This window comes from Urocampus carinirostris, chromosome 1 (genome assembly GCF_059441175.1).
Source record: "Urocampus carinirostris isolate Australia breed hairy pipefish chromosome 1, RoL_Ucar_1.0, whole genome shotgun sequence".
Lineage (NCBI taxonomy): Eukaryota > Metazoa > Chordata > Actinopteri > Syngnathiformes > Syngnathidae > Urocampus > Urocampus carinirostris.
In genome coordinates, this window is record NC_142349.1 from 4,616,023 (window position 1) to 4,622,715 (window position 6,693).

Sequence of the window (6,693 nt, forward strand, 5' to 3'; positions counted from 1 at the left end):
ATGTCCCGAAGGGGGCGGGGGACATTGAGTCCGAGTGGACCATGTTCCGCGCCTCCATTGTCGAGGCGGCTGATCGGAGCTGTGGCAGTAAGGTAGTCGCTGCCTGCCGCGGCGGCAACCCTCAGACCCGTTGGTGGTCACTGGCGGTGAGGGATGCCGTCAAGCTGAAGAAGGAGTCTTATCGGGCCTTCCTGGCCTGTGGGACTCTGGAAGCAGCTGGCAGGTATCGGCTGGCCAAGCGGAATGCGGCTAAGGCGGTTGCCGAGGCAAAAACTCGGGCATGGGAGGAGTTTGGCGAGGCCACGGAAGCCGACTTCCGAACGGCTTCGAGGAAATTCTGGTCCACCATCCGGCGTCTTAGGGGTGGAAGCGGTGTGCCATCGACACTGTATATAGTGCCGATGGGGCGCTGCTGACCTCGACCCGGGACGTTGTGAATTGGTGGGCGGAGTACTTCGAAGACCTTCCAATCCCACCGGCACGTCTTCCTCTGGGGAAGCAGAGCCTGAGGACTCTGGGTTGGGCTCTCGTATCACTGGGGTTGAAGTCACCGAGGTGGTCAAAAAACTCCTCGGTGGCAGGGCCCCGGGGGTCGATGAGATCCGCCCGGACTTCATTAAGGCTCTGGATGTTGTGGGCGTGTCATGGTTGATGCGCCTCTGCAACATCGCGTGGATGTCGGGGACAGTGCCTCTGGACTGGCAGACTGGGGTGGTGGTTACTGTCTTTAAGAAGGGGGACCGGAGAGTGTGTTCCAACTACAGGGGAATCACACTTCTCTGCCTCCCTGGTAAGGTCTCTTCAAGGAAACTGGAGAGGAGGGTCTGCCAGGAAGTCGAATCTCAGATTCAGGAGGAACAGTGTGGTTTTCGTCCTGGCCGTGGAACACTGGACCAGCTCTATACACTCTGCAGGGTCTATGAGGGTGCATGGGAGTTTGCCTGTCCGGTCTACATGTGTTTTGTGGACTTGGAGAAGGCATTCGACTGTGTTCCTCGGGCGGCCCTGTGGGGGGTGCTTCGGGAGTATGGGGTACCGCACAGTCTTATCCGGGATGTGCGCTCCCTGTATGCCCGGTGCCAGAGTCTGGTCCGCATTGCCGGCAGTAAGTCGGATTTGTTCCCGGTGAGGGTTGGGCTCCGCCAGGGCTGCCCTTTGTCACCGATTCTGTTCATAACTTTTATGGACAGAATTTCTAGGCGCAGCCTTGGCGGGGATGGAGTCCGGTTTGGGGGCCTCAGCATTGCGTCACTGCTTTCTGCAGATGACGTGGTGCTGTTGGCTTCCTCAGGCCGTGATTTTCAGCTCTCGCTGGAGCGACTCGCAGCCGAGTGTGAAGCGGCCGGGATGAGGATCAGCACCTCCAAGTCCGAGGCCATGGTTCTCAGTCGGAAAAGGGTGGTATGCTCCCTCCGGGTCGTGGAGGAGGTCTTGCCCCAAGTGGAGGAGTTCAAGTATCTTGGGGTCTTGTTCACGAGTGAGGGTAGGATGGAACGGGAGATCGACAGACGGGTCGGTGCAGCGTCTGCCGTCGTGGTGAAGAGGGAGCTGAGCCGAAAGGCAAAGCTCTCGATCTACCGGTCGATCTACGTTCCTACCCTCACCTATGGTCATGAACTTTGGGTCATGACCGAAAGAACTCGATCCCGGATACAAGTGGCCGAAATGAGTTTCCTCCGCAGGGTGGCTGGGTTCTCCCTTAGAAATAAGGTGAGAAGCTCAGTCATCCGGGAGGGACTCGGTGTAGAGCCACTGCTCCTCCGCGTTGAGAGGATCCAGTTGAGGTGGCTCGGGCATCTAATAAGGATGCCTCCTGGACGCCTCCCTCGGGAGGTGTTCCGGGCATGTCCCACCGGCAGGAGGCCCCGGGGGCGGCCCAGGACACGTTGGAGAGACTATGTCTCTCGGCTGGCTTGGGAACACCTCGGGGTCCCGTCGGATGAGCTGGAGGAGGTGGCTGGGGATAGGGACGTCTGGGCTTCCCTTTTAACGCGGCTGCCCCCGCGACCCGACCTCGGATAAGCGGAAGACAATGGATGGATGGATGGATGGATGGATGGATGGAGGTTTTTGCAATGTACTTGTGGTTCACAGTTCACTTAATGACCTGGGTCATAGGGGCACCAATTACTTTAGTTTTTGTGTCTTGGGGAACAACAGGCTGGTCGGACCAATCCCTCTCCAGTCATTTTTTTGGTGTTAGGGGTTTGCTCCCCAACATAAAACAGATAGTACTGGTTAACCATGGTTACTAGTAGCAGGAGAAGCCTCTTTACCTGACTCACTGATTGTGGTACTCTGTAAACGCGTTTCCCGTGGGCCATTTGCAGCCTGCAAGATAAAAGCTGTTCCACATCAGGACGAAAGAGCACTCCTCCTGGACTCAACTGACGTGAGGAAGACCCTGAGAAGGGTCAACACACAGAAGGCTCCAGCCCGGACAACATTCCAGGGCGGGTCCTTAGGGAGTGCGCCGATCAGCTGGCTTATGTACTAACAGACATTTTCAACACTTCGCTAGACCAAGCCACGGTACCATCATGCTTCAAGATTGCCACCATCATCCCAGTGCCAAAGAACCTCCAGATCTTATCATTGAACGATTACCGGCCCGTTGCACTGACTCCCATCATAATGAAGTGCTTTGAGAGACTGGTTAAAGAGCACATCACCTCCAATCTCCCCTCCTCACTCGACCCCTTTCAGTTTGCCTACCGGACAAACCGCTCCACCGGGGATGCCATCTCCTCTGCGCTTTACCTGAGCCTGACACACCTAGAGGAGAAGAACACCCATGTGCGGATGTTGTTCCTGGACTTCAGTTCAGCATTCAACACCATCATCCCACAACACCTGGTAGACAAAATGAGACTCCTGGGTTTCAACACCCCCCTGCGGAACTGGCTGCTGGACTTCCTCATTGACAGACCCCAGTCAGTGCGGATTGGTCAGAACATCTCCGATGTCATCACCCTCAGCACGGGCTCCCCCAAGGCTGTGTCCTGAGCCCCTTGCTGTTCACCCTGATGACACACGACTGCGTCCCTAGGTCAGCCACAAACCACATCGTGAAGTTTGCGGACGACACAACAGTGGTGGGCCTCATCAGGGACGACAACGACCTGGCCTACAGAGAGGAGGTGAAGCAGTTGGTGGGCTGGTGCAGGGACAACAGCCTGGTCCTGAATGTTGACAAAACTAAAGAGATGATTATCGACTTCAGGAAAAACCAGTCCAACCATGCCCCACTTCTCATCAACAACAAGGCTGTGGAGGTTGTCAGCAGCATCAAGTTCCTAGGGGTGCACATCACAAACAAACTCACCTGGTCCTTGAACACTGCATCACTGGTGAAGAGGGCACAGCAGCGCCTGTACTTCCTGCGGAGGATGAGGAGAGACTGCCCCCACCCTCCCTCATCACATTCTAAAGGGGCACCATAGAGAGTATCCAGACCAGCTGTATCTCTGTGTGGTGTGGAGGCTGCAGCGCTTCCGACTGGTGTAGTGTGAGGAGGGTGACGAGGACAGCAGAGGAAATCATCGGGACTTCTCTCCCCTCCATTCAGGACATTGGCCAGAAGCGCTGCCTATCCCAAGCTAAGAACATTATCAGGGACCCCTTTCACCCCCATCATGGACTGTTCACTCTGCTAGCCTCTGGAAAGAGGTACTGCAGTGTGCGGTGCAGGACCACCAGGTTCCACAATAGTCTTGTCCCCCTGGCCATTAGACTGTTAAATGGTGAATCAAACACATAGTAAATCTCAACTGCTGCTAATCTGTTGGTTTTGTTTGACTTTTTTGCACTACTGGCAGTTCTTTATAGCTAGCCACTCCTTGCACATCTGTTTCTCTGCACTATTGTACTTACAGTGTTATTGTTACAGTGTTATTGTTACTGTTTACCTGACTTGTTTTCCTGACTGCCCATTTTGCACATCTGGTTAGCTGCTCCTCTTGCACTATTTGCACTACTGTAAAATACTATACATAGCCATAATTATTTAGTATATTATTAGTACTCAATACTCCAACTCAATACAACATTTTATTTATATCTGTACATTCAAGGAAACTGTGCGGGTCAGATGTAACGACATTTCGTTCTGTATACACGTGTACTAGAATGACAATAAAGTAGATCTGAATCTGAATAATTTGTGCCCCCCTCCTTAATATGAGTTAATCTTAGTGTAGCCTGTGCAATTTTGATATACAGTAGATGCTACTTCCTGACTAATTATAGCATGTCACAAAAGTGAGTACACGCCTCACATTTCTGCAGCGATTATTTCATTATGTTTAATTAAACAACACTGAGGAAACATCGCTTTGACACAATGAGAGGTAGTTTGTGTAAAGATTATACAGCAGTGTAAATTTTGTTTGAATTGACTTTTTAAAATTTAAATATGGGCTTTTGTGAGGCTTTTAATTTTTTTTGCGGCTCCAAACATAGTTGTCTTGACTGTTTTTTTGGTACGTTATGGCGCTTCTGTGGTCAATGCAGCCCTTTGAGATGCCTCGTGATTAAAGGCTATACAAATAAACATGACTTGACTTTCCTTTCAAAATTTTGAGTTGCCGAATCCTGGCTTACTTCAAGCTGCATCGGATCCCAGCAGACTCAGATGCTATTAAGGTATTCTAAGGATGAATACATATACATACTCTTACATGTTTGTAAGAGCCCTAGTGAATAAAACTTACAAATAACCCAAAAAAGTAGAAATACCACCGCAATAGTAGATAGATGATTGCAAGAAAAAAAAAATCAAAACCATCATGTTTTTCTTTAATCTAACTTCTGAACCTGGTGTATGCACAATGACCTAACGCAGACTATTGAGAGATACAGGTAGATGCTTTGTCTAATGCATAATTTTAATTAAATCGTTTTCAACTGACTGGCAGTCATATGAACCTTTACTTGCGCAGAGTATCAAGGCAAATTAAAAAAAAAACTTCAAACTGAGAAGCTGTTAAAACTCTGAAGGGCTTCAAGTGCATCAGCAGGTCACAGCATCCTAGTCACAGTCGGACCACTGTAAGCTTTCACACGTAATATTTGACAACAAGGCTAGATTTATAGCCTATGAGCAACTTTACTGTATTGCATGTGCTCACAGTAGCAGCCAAGGACTTTGAGGATACCTGAATGTTATTTTATACATTTAACACGAATACGCTGTCCAATGAACCACTAATATGAATCAAAGAGCACGATTACCTTTTCCAATGAGTAAAAATATCCAAATTTCTCAGATCCCAAATTGATAATGGACTATATCCAGCAATCCAGTGCGTTGTCCATCTCAAACAAGCAGATTGGGATTTTTCACCATGGACACCCCCTCCGCAGTTGGAGCCTGAAGAAAAAGTTGAATTCTTCGGGTCACGCTGGCTGCACGGGACCACTTCTTATTCGCCACTTGTCCGCCAAAATTTGGCCCCTAGCAACACTCATCACAGAGGGGCCACTCCCCCTGAAATTTGCTTGGAACTGTGCCCGGCGTGCGTTACCACCCACAAGTACTTGCGAGCACTACAGTTAGAGCTTCTAGTAATGGATATTACGGCTCTTTTTACAGAACCAACTTTTCCGGCTCGGCTCACTAAAAAGAGCCAACTCTTTCAACTCCCGAAAGTTCTTTGGATGTATTGTTTTGTTTTTAATGACATATCACCAAATTTAATGAAACTTTATGAACCAAATGAACTCATTTTGAAAACATAATACGGAACTGTACTATATTACGATAGCCGTTATTGTTTCTCTCTAAATTTAACTTTTACCTACTTTAAATTCTCAAATTGTTTATACTAAGCAAAAAACGCACTGTCACAAGTACGTGTGGGAAGGAGGGAGAAAAAGAGAGGAACCGGCATAGAAAGAGAGCAGATAAAGAGGAGAGGAAGAGAGAAAAAGAGAGACAGATAAATAGGAAGACAGAGAGAGAGACAAAAAGAGTGAAGATAAGAGTAGCAGAGCAAGAGATAGAGAGAGATATAGAGGAAGAGAGTGACAAAACAGAGAAAAAAAGAAAGAGAAAATGACAGAGAAAAGAGACGGAAGAAGAGAAAAAGAGTAAATGAAAGCGAGAGGGAGTGCGAGAGAGAATAAGAGGGAGCAAAAGAAAGAAAGGAGAGAACATAAGAGAGAAAGAAAGAGAGAAAGAAAGAGAGAGAGAAACAGAAATAAAAGGAGAAAAACTAAGAAAGGAGACAAAGCGAAAGAGAGAAAGAGTGAGAGAGTAAGAGAGTGAGAGTGAGAGTGAGAGTGAGAGTGAGAGTGAGAGTGATTGATGGGGAGCCGGCTCTCGTCGTTTGCTACAAAGAGCCGACTTAGATCCGTTTTGTTCGTGAACGGCGCATCAGTACTCTCAGTTTGCTGAAACCGTATTTCGAATTCCATGTTTATAACATTCTGAAAAAAAACACGATACACATAAACGACGGCGGATGATGTGATTATTGTTTTGGATGATACTATTACTATTATTAATGAGAGACACTGTAAAAATAAAAATATAAAAAAAATATCTGACTCATTGTCCTTTTGTCACCAGTAAAAAAAAAGTATTTTAAACCCCAAAGCGAAACATCGCGTTGAGGGAAAAAAGAGAGAAAAAATGAGAATAAAATGTAACAATACTTTATAAAGTATCAAAATAATGAGATGTGTAAATAG

General features: G+C 47.9%; 1 protein-coding gene across 1 annotated transcript in view; it reads right to left on the reverse strand.

Moving 5' to 3' along the window:
- LOC148373309 (cysteine-rich secretory protein LCCL domain-containing 1-like) overlaps positions 1–5,397 on the reverse strand; it is a 30,080-nt gene extending 24,683 nt beyond the window's left edge. Inside the window, exon 1 of the mRNA XM_088345082.1 lies at positions 5,233–5,397. The gene's annotated coding sequence lies outside the window, so the exon portion shown is untranslated. The remainder of the gene's footprint in view (positions 1–5,232) is intronic.
- Between the last annotated feature and the right edge of the window lie 1,296 nt (positions 5,398–6,693).